The 13,103-nt window shown below is 36.3% G+C and overlaps 1 pseudogene; it reads left to right on the top strand.

The window, feature by feature from the left end:
- Positions 1 to 987: 987 nt before the first annotated feature.
- On the top strand, positions 988 to 2,504 carry LOC103740123 (annotated as a pseudogene).
- The last annotated feature ends 10,599 nt before the right edge of the window (positions 2,505 to 13,103 follow it).

The raw sequence follows: 13,103 nt of genomic DNA on the forward strand, positions 1-13,103 counted from the left end.
GACTGCCAAAATTATCACCAAATTATCTGAACACATCCTGTAAAAGTAAAGTGTTAAGTAACATCAGAAAATGTAGCAGTCACTGAATGCCACAGTTGCATGAAAACTACGTGGTTCCTGGCATCATCCACTCTGCTGCAGGTCATCATGGTCACTGCCAAATGGCTAAGGTCACTGCTCTTGTTTCACCAGCTGTTCTACAAACTTTGCACTGTCTCCCTGAAAGTCTAGATGTTTGAACAGAAATATCACATACATCTCTGCTGGTGGGATTTAAATTGATAGAATAGAAAACACTTGGACATATTATAATGGTGCGTAACCAGAGCCTATGAATTCAAAACAACCACAACAGCTTGCTCAAGTTCACTCACTGCTTATTTTGAACTTAACATTGAGTTGTTCAAAATTAGTAAAAGGAAAAAATCCAAAGCCAGTGAACTGGTGAAATATTGCCCTCCACAGATCTTTGGTTAGTACATATTTACAAATCAAACCTCAATTTCGAATAAAGTTAAGGCTTGTTGCTCTTGCAAAGAACCTGGTTTTGGTTCCCAGAATTCACATGACAGCTCACAACTGACCATAACTCCAGTTCCAGGAGATCTGACACACTTTTCTGGCCTCTGAAGGCACCAGGCACATATATGGTACACAAACATACATGCAGACAAAACACTTATACACAAAAAATAAAAAAATAAACCTTTAGAATAAACTGTTTTCTTCATGTTGATATTGTTTATAATAAATCTACAAAAATATATTTAATCTGTTACTTAACGATTTTTAGCACATGACAAAATCATCAAAGATTTTCTGAAAACCCAATGAAATAAATAATGCTAAATGTGGAACAGTGTCCAGAACATTGTACTTGGATTTAAGTGCACAATTTGTAATATTTTATTTCTGTGAATGGTGGGTTCAAAATATTTTATTAAGAATAAGAAATTTCCCACCCTGCTGCCCCAGGTGCCAGGGATGATGGTGCATAGTCCACGCAGACAACGGACTCCTGCAAATGGTAGAGCAGAAGAAACCCAAGGCTGTGGAGCCGAGGTTCACAGCCCTCACACCTCTGTTTTCACAAAGTTTGGCTACCAGCACTGTGTGAATGTTAATGACCTCAAACTCACTCAGGTTATCCAAAGTTGGACAAGAACCCCTGCTGCAGTTCTGGAATGAGCTGAAAGAAGGCCACAGGTAGAACTTTATGCTGAGTTCCAGGCCATGACCTTTGAGGAACTGACTTTTTCCAAAAAGCCATCTCAATGGATTTAGCCAGTCCTCTCACCAAGAGGTAGTAGATGCACAAATGGAAGCTGTGCCTGGAGAGGGCCTGGGCAGAGCTACCTTGAATCAAGATCAGTGGCTAGTTTTGGAAAGTGAGAGACATTTCCAGATTTCTCAGAACAAAGTGGCAGTTCTAGGTGGTGGGAGCTGATAAGACCTGGAGTTGCAGATCCCAAGGGCATGTATGATGTTGGTTTGCCTTCCCATAAGACACATTTTTCAGATTCAAGCAGAACGTATCCTGAAGTTGGCAGCTGAGATCCATTATATCATTCTGTGGTACTATCATGACAGGGTAAAACATAGATTCCAAGAAGTAGATTGTCACAAAACACAAGTACATTGGCTTAAAAAAAAACATGTGATCTTTCAGCAAGGAATATTGCCTGCTGTGAGCTTTGGTGGGAAAATTATCTTGGAGGAGAAAAACATTCACGATGGCTCCAGATGGGAATGGTGGTCTCTATGTGGACCAAAACGTTGTGGAGGATATGGAGCGAGGAGGTATCTGGAGTATTCATGTCTATTGTGTGACAATATATTGGTAAAAGTGGAAGACCTACATTGGATTTTGCATTCAGAAAGGAATGGACTGTGGGGCAAAGGTGTTACAGAAAACAAACCCCATAGAAGCAGTTGGAGTGCTCTACCAAATGAATGGAGTATGCCAGGTGGTAGAATACAGTGAGATTTCCCTGGCAACAGCTCAAAAGCGAAGCTCAGATGGACGACTGCTGTTCATTGCGGGAAACATTGCCAATCATTTCTTCATAGTACCATTTCTAAGAGATGTTGTCAGTGTTTATGAACCTCAGTTTAAGCACCATGTGGCTCAAAAGAAGATTCCATATGTGGATTCACAGGGATGGTTAATTAAGCCAGACAAACCAAATGGAATAAAGATGGAAAAATTTGTCTTTGACAGCTTCCAGTTTGCAAAGATGTTTGTGGTGTATGAAGTATTATGGGGAGACAAGGTTTCCCTGCCTAAGAATGCGGACAGTCAGAATGGGAAGGATAATTCCACCACTCACTGCAAGGCATGCTTTGATGTCCTTATGTCATTGCTGAGTCCTCAATGCAGGAGGCCACTGTGTAGATGAAGATGCTGGAGAAGGATTAGAATATTATTACCAGATAAAGAATTCCATGCATCTTAAATTATCAGTTAGAATGGAGTTCATGAGCTGGTGAAAAATAGCATGTGAACCATAAACCAGTTCTACCATATTAGAAAATAGCTTCTAGTTTTTGACAAAATGTGAACATACAGACCCTCTCCTGGAAGACAGAAGCTTGAACATTTACAAGATATTATTTTCCTTGCTGACCAACTCTATAGTTCCCCCAGGTCAGACCAAAGGCCTCGGTCAGCATTTTATGATTCTCAACTCATTGAAAGTCTTATTTATATTTTTCTAACTATATCACTTTTTTCCAAGTCAAGGAAAACATTGGCCAGCCAGTAAATTTACTACAGCTTGACTCTAGTTGGGGTGTTCACTATGGCTTTTCTTGAAGTTGTACATAGTAATTATAAGTCATTGTGCATATCAGAAGTTTTCTGTGGTACTAATAATTTGTTTTATTTTATTAAGAATTAAAGTTTTAAAGAAAATAACTGGACAGAAAAATAAAATTATCTTCTCATCTCTGGAGTATTATTTGTATCTTGAGCAAATTCTATAAGAAAAAGATGAAATCAGAGATATTTTGGGATAATGTATTAAACAAATGGATGTGTTTGTGAAGCTGCAGTTACAGAGCATTTTTCAACTAACTTCTAACTTTGGACTTTGTCTTCTGTTAGTTTACAAGTGTTCTCCACTAAAGATGGCCCTGTTCTCCACAAAGGGCATTTGGCAGTGTCTGGAGGCATTTTCGGGAGCTATCCTGGCTGGGAGTGTTGAATGGTACTCCTAGAAATATTGAGTAGAGATGCATTGCTTAGTGCATGGGCTAGCCCCCTCAAGTTAAGAATCATCTGGCCAATATCTCAGGCGTCAAGGTTGAGATCATCAAGGGGAAATGTTGGCAGCAGTGGGGAATTATGTGAGTTAGTATTCAGTTCGAGTTTGTTCAAATCATACTATGTTGATAATTTTATTGATAATACCAAAGAACATACAAGCTAGTGTGTGTGTCCATGACATCTACTGGAAGATGAGCAAACATTGCTTTGAATCCTGAGCTCTTTCTCCAAGTTTGGAAATTATCAGTAATGGGAGATTTTATTTCTCAGTGATTTTACTTCCCCAGAAAGTTCCCTTTTCAGATTTTCTCATGGTGGACAAAATATTTATTTTCAGTAAATGATGTCTATATCTCAAACTGTATTTTAGATAGTAAATGTATGCTTGGGTTATATAGAAATAATTGAAGTGAGACTTGTTGGATTTCTCTATAAATTTTGAAATGTTTCTAAATTTATGTTTTTGAAAGATATGAAATTTGTTGAAGTAATTTTCATGAGTATATATACTATTAAGGAATGCAAGAAAAAATGCTGAGCATGGTGACTTTAATTCCAGTGGTCAGGAAGTAGAGGCAGGAGGATCTCTGTGAGTTCAAGGCAAAGGCCTACCTGGTGTACATTGTGAGTTCCAGACTAGCTGGAACAGCAGGGAGACCCTGTCTCAAAAAGACCAAAAAAAAAAAAAAAAAAAAAATGATGCAGAATAGCTCTTTGTAAACCTTCCTTCAAAAGTATGCACTTTAAATTTGACTTTTGTCAATATTAACTTGGAGATATTATATGTGTGAGTGTATGCATGCCTGCATGTATGTAAGTGTACCTGTGTTGTTCAATGCCTGTAGAGATCAGAAGAGGGCATTGGACCCCTGGAACTGGAGTTATGGACAGTTGTCAGCCACCAAATAGGTGTTGTGATATAACACCACGTATCAGGCTTCATCTCATTTAGCCTCAATTACATTCTTATAAAATGGGAACTTTTTTTGTCTAGTTCACAAGCAAATTATGGTTTAGAGATTAAGGAAATTTCTTGAGCTAAATACCTATAAGAAAACAGAACAGGGAGTGAAACTCAGAGACTGGGTCCAGAGACTCACTCTCAAACATGTACAGTAGTAGAGAGCAGAATCATAAGTCTTTATATGTAGTCTCTTCCAGCCTAGGCTATTCCTGATTCATTTACTTCCCAATTTTTCTTTTTCTAATTTTTAATTTTATTTTTATTTTATGTGTATGTGTGTCCTGTTTACATGTAGGTAAATGCACATGTGTCGTGCAATGCCCACAGAGAACAGAAGATGCTGTCAGACCCCTGGAACTGGAGTTATGAACAGTTATTAGCTGCCATGTGGGTCCTGGGATTGAAACTGGGGTCATATGCATGAACAGCCAGTGTTCTTAACCTCTGAGCCATCTCTCCAGGCCCTTACTTCCCACTTTCTTACTTTCCACAGGATTACTTAAATAAATACAGCAATTCTTCAGTGTTTATATGTGATGCAAAATTATGTATGTATATATGTATATATGATGTATATATCAACAATCTTTAATAATTAAAATAATTTCTTAATGTCATCTGCATTCAATCATATTCTTTCATGTATACTAAAGATAGAAGGGTTAAATATGACCAAATAACAAATATAAACAAATTTCAGATGTGAAAGACTTACATTTAATGTTATACTTAGAGGTAAAAGATCATGTTATTTTCTTAAAATTGGGAACAGGGCAGTATGTTCATTTTTCCACTACTATCTAATGCTGCACAGAACTTCTACAATGGTATTTGAAGAATTGATATATTTTTCCAAGTTTCATATATATATGAAACTTTGGGGAAAAATATATATGTATATGAAGCAAGCCTGTTTTCTTGTGGATAGCATGGTATTCAACTTGGAAAACCCTATGGAATCTAGATGAGCATTATAAGGGTGTGTGGTATAAAATTAGCATACCAAAATCTATAATATTTCTATATTTTAGAAATATTCTAGCAATAAGTTTCAACACTGAGATCTGAAAAATAATTATCTTTTATAAAGTTGAACATATAAAGAACTTACAAGTGAATCTGGCCAGTATGTAGAAGACCTGGTTATTAAAAACCATCACACACTGCTGAGTGAAATTACAGAGAGTCAGAAAATTTGTTGATGTCAGTTCTCCATAATGTGGTCTGTAGATTCAACTCATGATCAATATATCAACAGGCTTTTAGATAGAAATAAATCCAGTTTCTAACACACACGCACACAACACAGATATACACTCACATATACACACATACACACACATAAATGTAAAGAACATTTAAAAAAGAACAAAATTGGGAAAAAATTTGACTTCAGGACTCATAAAACTACAGTAATCAACATAGAATAAGAATTGTAACAAAGGAGACAAAGGATCAGTGGTACAGGATAGAGAATCTAGAAAATCATCTATATCCCAATTGATTTTCAACAAAGTTAGAGATCCATCTAAATTGAGAAAAAGTAGTTTTTCAACAAACGGTCCTGGAACAGTCATTTGTCCATAGACAAAAGCGAAACAAATCTTGCACAGTACATACAAAATTACTTGAAGCTGAAAGTGGTTACAGCACTTGGGAGCAGAGACAGGAGGATCAGAAGTTTAAGGCTATGCTCAGCTACATAGTGAGGTCTAGGCCAAACTGGAATACTCTGAAACCTGTTATCAAACAACAAAACTCCATACCACCACCAATAATAGCAACAAAATACCATGAAATAGATCATAGAATTGAATAAAGAGTTCTCAAACACAGTAATTAGAAAAACAATTTTAAAAATAGACAAAAGAATAAAAGAGACACTTCAATGAGGAGATAGAGTGAAAATAAGTAAGAACACCGAATGTTAGGGCTGAATATGTTTCCAATACATTGTATGAAATTCTCAAAGAATGAAGAAGTAAAACAAAGGAAAAAATTAAAACATGGCTAAAATGAAAAGGCCAGTGCATATGTTTTCTGTTATGTTTATGAGAATATTTTCATTAATTAATTAGTTAATTAATTTATTTATTATTTATTCTTTTTAAGACAGGATCTCTCTGTAGCCCCAGCTAGCCTGGAATGCTCTGTGTAGACCAGGTTGGCCTTGATCTCATAGTGATCTTCCTGTCTCTGCTTTCCCAGTGCTGGGATTAAAGGTGTGTGTCGCCACACCAAGTAATGTGAATATTTTTAATGAATAGGTTTTATCAGTTGTGCTTATGTGCATAATTTTACTCTGGCACATTATACTGTTATTGGAATCACACCAAGCAATGTGAATAATTTTAATGAATAGGTTTTACCAGTTGTATTTATGTGCATATTTTTACTCTGGCACATTATACTGTTATTGGAATCACACTTAAGAATCCAATATTTAGATTGAGTCTGTAAAAATAATTGGGAATCTGCAAAGTACCAATAAAAAACTCTCTTCTCTCTGGGGGAAAATAAATTTCAATTACTACACATATTCTTTTAGATGTAGTAAACATTGCTTCATAATTTAAGAAAATACTGACAGGATTAAATTTTGGGCCTAATAAAATATATGCTGTCTTTACTCTGTGACATGAAAGAAATTATTGGCTCATATAAGTCTATTTCTTTTAAAATGTTTTTCTACAATGGAGATAGTGATTCCAAAGCAATAAACCCTATGACAATTAACTAAGGTAGTCTACAGAGAGCTCAGCTCAGAATACAGATTCAATAAACCACTTTTTTTTTGGTTTATAATTTTTTTAAATTTAATAATCACATGATAAGAAGAAGCATTTCATTACAGATTTAACATATACAGTAACAATTTCCAGAGCAAGGATACATCTCTTTCAAAAGTGGCTGTAAATTTTTAGGTTCACAGTTGAATTAACACAGTTATACAATATTGAACTCAGCATAAACCCTGTAAGACATAAAATTGAATGAAATTTTAACCTTTAAAGAATATCACCAATTCATTTTAAAATATGCTGTTTCCTACAATCTTTTGTTGTATGCAAATTTGCTTTAATCTTTAATAATTTGTAAAATTATATATATATGCCAAAGAATTATTTTTAAAATAAATTTCTTCATGGTTATAAACAAATATTTAATTTGTATACCTGTTTTATATTCTTGTATATCCAGAGTCAAATAAAATTTTCTCAAGAGTGGAAAAAGCTTAAGAAGCCTTGACTAACAATGAACTGAGATTACCAGGTAACTGCTGTCTGTTCATCATATGACATTTTAAAAAATTATTTGTTTAATAACCACATAATTAGAAGAAGCATTTCATTACAACAGCATTGACATATTCATTAACAATTTCCAGAGCTAAACAATTTCCATGCATCTCTTTCAAAATTAGCTGTAAATTTTTAGGTTTACAGTTGAATTAATTCTCACATTGAGAGTGTTTCTGCTGTCACCAAACAAAAAGCATTTATTTAGTTCCAAGAAAATATGATGCTGCTGACCATTTTCTCTGGGAGTCTAAAATTTGATGCACAGTGGGTGACTCCAGCAAACAAACAAGCATTCCCTGTGTGGATAATAAGTGGAGACAGTATAAAAACTTTGTAATATAATGCTGAGATGTTGGAGATTTACACAGCTGTGGTGTGTCGAAATGCATCACTGGAACTGTAAATGAAAGAAACTAAAGCATAGCCTGATATGGAGGACAGAGGAATAGATGTGGGTGGAAGCTGGAAGGCAATCCAGTACTGCCACTCACCAGCTCGGTGAAGTGACTTGCATGCCATTCAATATTCTTTCATGACTGAAAAATAAAGTTAATAAGCATAATTTCCTCATGATTTGTTTATAACTGATAAACAATAGTTACATTATGATACTGCAAAGTATTTTGACATTAGGAAGAAGGTACATGACTATATTAGTCACTTTTCTGTTGCTTTCACAGAAACACTGACCCAAGAAATTTATAGAAGGAAGAATTTATTTGAGCTTATGGTTCCAGGGGAATTATAGTCCATCATGGCAGGCAGTCATGGTGGCTGGAGGTGGCTGGAGCAGGAACAGCAGAAGCTAAGCTCTCACATCATCATGCAGGCACAGGAAGCAAGAGGGCGACTGGAGATCTGGTAAGGCTTAAGCACTCTCTAAGGCCACCCCCAGTGATGTTCTTCCTCCAGGAAAGCCACACCTTCCAAAACTTCCCAAAACAGTGCCATGATCTGGGCACAAAATGTCCAAACACTTGGAGCCTATGGGGGACATTTTCATTCAAACCATCACAATGACTTTTCACTGCAAGATAAGTACTTCACCAAATTTTAGTTTATAGTGTTTCTATGATACATTACATGATTTTTAAACAGGAAACAGCTTGACTCAGCCTCCATATATCAAGAGCAGACCTGAACTACATGGCACCAGGTCCTTTAGTATCACTCAGAACTGTGTTCCTGAGGCAGGGCTTAGCTCATTCTTTAACTGAGACAGTACCTTCTGCAGGAAATGGGAAAGTAGAAGTCAGGACCCATCTTATGAAAGAATTTTTCCCTTTGACCCTGAGGCCTAGACTGTCACACACACCCAGTTTCTCTCAGTGTTTTAATGAGAAAAGCACACTGCTTTCAGTGCTTTGATATTTGAAGCATGCATACATTCATTCATATATTATTTTACAATATCTTGGGCAGAGGTGAAGGAGAAATCCTGAAGGATTAAGATCATATGCCCAGGTCACAAGAGAGGCACACAGATCAGTGAGCTTTTTTTTAGTAAACAGTAACATTTTGGTTACAAATTTAGGTAAAGGTCATTAGACCAAATTGTGACTATATTGTAAAAGTCATTCCTATGTTGGTTATTGCAAAAAAAATTTAGAAAATAATAAACTTAAACCAGTGAATTTAATTAAAAAGTTAAAGTTTTTAATTAAAATGAATTATTTAAAATGTGGTAATGAGTATGTGTAAAAAAAACCCTACCTTTTCAATAAACATTTCCAATTCACAACCTATTTATGGAAATATGTAAAATATCTGTGAAATTTTTGGCTTTGTGATTTTTATTTAGGTTTAATTTTCAACTAGATGAGATTTAGAATCAACCCAAGAGATATATTCTGTAGTGTCCTTTAGGGTATTTCCAGAGAAGTTTAACTGAGTACTGTGATTTAAAATACTAAATCATACCACCCTATATTTGGAGAAACATTTAAGTTGGGAAGGCTTTTCATGTCTTCATCCAAGCCCTTCATCCAAGTTGCCAGAAAATCTGCATGTTACAGAGTTAAGATAAATTTTCAGAATTCAGCTATACACTTGAATTCTTGTAGAGACATTGTATATGTAATTTGTCATTAGGTTGTTGGACTAATATGATTTCCTTTGTCTTTTTATACTGGCTAGACATTCTCTCTCTCTCTCTCTCTCTCTCTCTCTCTCTCACTCTTCCATGATGACATCCCCATTTAAAGTTTCCCCTTTTTCCCCTTTTCTCCTTTGATAATACTAGTCTCTTATGGTCCCGCATCTCTTGAACTCTTTACCCTTTTCAACAAATTTCCTTGTATAACCCTCCCTCCCTCTTCCATTTAAATACCCACATTTTATCCATTTCTCCCTTGGTAACACCTGTCTCCTACCATTCTCTCTCAGTTTCCTTCTCTGCCTTTACTTCCCTGGTTCCTTTCCATTATCCTGGTTCCTTCAGTTACGTTAGGATACATACTCACATATAAGGATTTGGTGGTAAGATACACATATGAGGGAGAACATAGGATTTTTTTTGAGTCTCTGTTACTTCATTTAGTATAATAGTTTCTAGTTCCATTCATTTACCTGAAAATTTCATGATTTCATCTTTTTTTTACTGCTGAGTAGAACTCCATTGTGTAATATACCACATTTTCATTATCTACCCAGAAGTCACTTCCTCTGAAGGCTAGCTATCATAACTTTGGAAAGCACTATGCAAGGGAGAGCATCAATTGATGGTCCAACACCAGCTTCACTACCAAATAACCACATCAATGACTTACAAAGCATTGGTGTAGTAATGGCACTTTTATCTTGGGGACAATCAAATGTACCTAATTGGACTAAAAGCCCACTCAATGGGAAGAAACTCATATGTGGTACTGTAAACATAACTAAATACACATGGCTGGAGACATCATGGTTTCTAGAAGAAACCCCAAAACTGTCACATCCCTAGGCTAATGTAGTTTCTTACTATGTGAAAAACTATTTATCCTTATAATTATAGACAAATATCCCAGTCACCACTCATCAGAGAAGCTTCTTTTGCACCTGATAGAGACTACTGAAAAATACCACAACTGGTCACACACAGACATTGTCTATGAATTACCCTGGTCTAAATGTCACATCTACAATTCAGCCTTTATACCTAAGGCTCACAGAAAATAGAACAAAGGGTAAAGAAGAAAATAATGACTATCTCATTTCTCTTTAATGAAGCTCCCTCATGCAAGAGAGGGCCAGGAACACAAAATGTCACAAATGGCCAAATTGTAGAGACTAAGAATCTGCAGAAAGCTAGTTCTTGGATAGGACTCCTATATTAAACTTCTCCCACCCAGGACACAGGCACTATAGTGGAAGAGGGGGTGGAAAGATTGTGAGAGCCAGGGAGGAGGTGCATGACCATATGGAAATAGAGTTCTGGGACCCTGCTTATATGAACCTACAGCAATGGTATCAGCATGCACAGGACCCATGAAAACTCAAACAGAAAAAAAAAACCAGCATAGAGCTTGGGAAATGGACAGATGACACCAATATTAACTGAAGAAATAATGGCAACTAATGACTGTGGGGGAAGGAAGAGCTATCTTCCTAAATTGTGATACTCTAGATAGGCTGACTAGACCTCAGTAGATGAATTTACACTGAGGCACATCTGGGGATGTTACCTTGGCACAATAGACCTTAACAAATGACAGAATGGATGAATTCCAGTCAGGAGGCTATGGGTAGGTGCCAGTGAGGAAGGGGGTGTAAAGATGATTAGGATTGATTGGGATGTTCCATATGAAATACACAAAAATGCAATAAAAAACTGAAAAAAAATAGGCTTTCTAATAAAATCTAGTACTTATTTCCACAAATTAGATGATGAGACTAAAGTCCATTACCTCGAATATATACCTAGATGAAAGAATCATTTCTTATTTTCAGAACCCCTAATCGTCTGGCAGCTGCTAAATATGTGTATGCAGAGTTGTCTGTTATTCCATCTCTGTCTCTGTCTTCTCTAATATAGTCTCATGTGATATCAAACATGACACAAACAATACATTCTGATTAAAACCCCTCTGAATTTCCACCTACTCTTCCCATTATTGTGAAATAATTACAGCTCATGTGCTTGCATCCCTACTCATCTAATTTAACAACTTCACACAACCTGATAGTGTGACAATACAACCTGTGTTGACGGACTTAGATACATGTGTAGCATTTGGCAATGCTGGGAATCCACTCAAGAATGAATGATAGAAAAAGAAGAGGTCAAAGAAGAAGTAGAAAATGTGTATGGCAAGTGGAATAATGTACTATAATGCTACACTTATGAGAGTCTGCTATGAACTATGCCAGTATTAGTTGAAAAGTTTATTGTCATTGCAATGTTGGCCTTGAAATGCAAATAATTTTCCAGATTACATTTCTTCTACTTTTCCGTCAAGTGTTTGAAAGATTATGGTCCTCTTGGCACCCTAAAAGCTTCTATTAAGCTAACAGTATCGTACTTTTCCCCCTTCACATTTGTTCAAGCAAAAGATGTAGATCTTTGCTATCTATTTAATCCTTGCTTCTCTTATGATTACTGACTTGCTGCTTTGCAGAAGAACCCTTCCATTTCATGAAGGCAATAAATATACTATACCAAAATATATATTTTACTTCTGGTCAGAATTACACAAAACACTGCTAAATGAGCTTTGGGTAGAGATTGGATGATTTCTTAGACACAGCTTCAGGAGCCTTCTGAGCACTGCATTCATGAGGACGGAGTGAAAAGCACTATTTCAAGGAAAGAGGCCACAGAGACTAGAAAGAGCAGTGCAAACCTACTTAAGGAGGCAGTGTTCCATACTAGAGAGATTACACCCCTCGGAATAAGATAGATTTCCATTCAATTCCCAACTCTGTCACTTTTTAGCTCTATGGATGTGGGCAAATTACTCAGTGCTTGTGAAGCTCAATTTTCTCATTTATAAAATGTGTTTAATAATGGCAACCTCTTAGGAATTTTAGAAAGGTTAAATGAGAAATTCTGTGTAAATCCCTTAGCTCAATGCCAGGCATACAGTAAGTAAATTAATTAGGTCACAGGGTGAGCTGTTATGACAGAGATATCAAAAATACAGTGTCTGAAGCAGGTGACTATGAATTTCTATTTCCTGTGACAGTCTAGTGAGAAATGAGTCCAGGGGGATCTGCCGCTATGCTCAGTAGGTAACTCAAGGTCAGAAACAGGTTCCTTTTATATTATTGCCAGCTACAACCTCAGCGTTACATTGCCTACATGTTAAAGTAGACTCACGTGGTGTATCAATCAGGGTTTCAGCACCAAATGCAGCATGCAATCCAATGACATATTTTTAAAAAGTCTGATAAGGGGACAATTTATAGCAATTGGAGCACAGATAAAAGAAAACAGAAAGAGCTGATGATATATTATGAGGCAGCCACACACAGAGCTTGAAGAAGTTTGACTGAAAGGAAGAGGGAGAAGTTTCTTGAACCTATGGTTCCATAAATAACTGTGACAGTGTGAGTGGTGCTACCTCCAAATTATGCCAGTCCTGGAGAG

Source organism: Nannospalax galili, unplaced genomic scaffold (assembly GCF_000622305.1).
Source record: "Nannospalax galili isolate Female #2095 unplaced genomic scaffold, S.galili_v1.0 scaffold298, whole genome shotgun sequence".
NCBI classification, from domain to species: Eukaryota; Metazoa; Chordata; class Mammalia; order Rodentia; family Spalacidae; genus Nannospalax; species Nannospalax galili.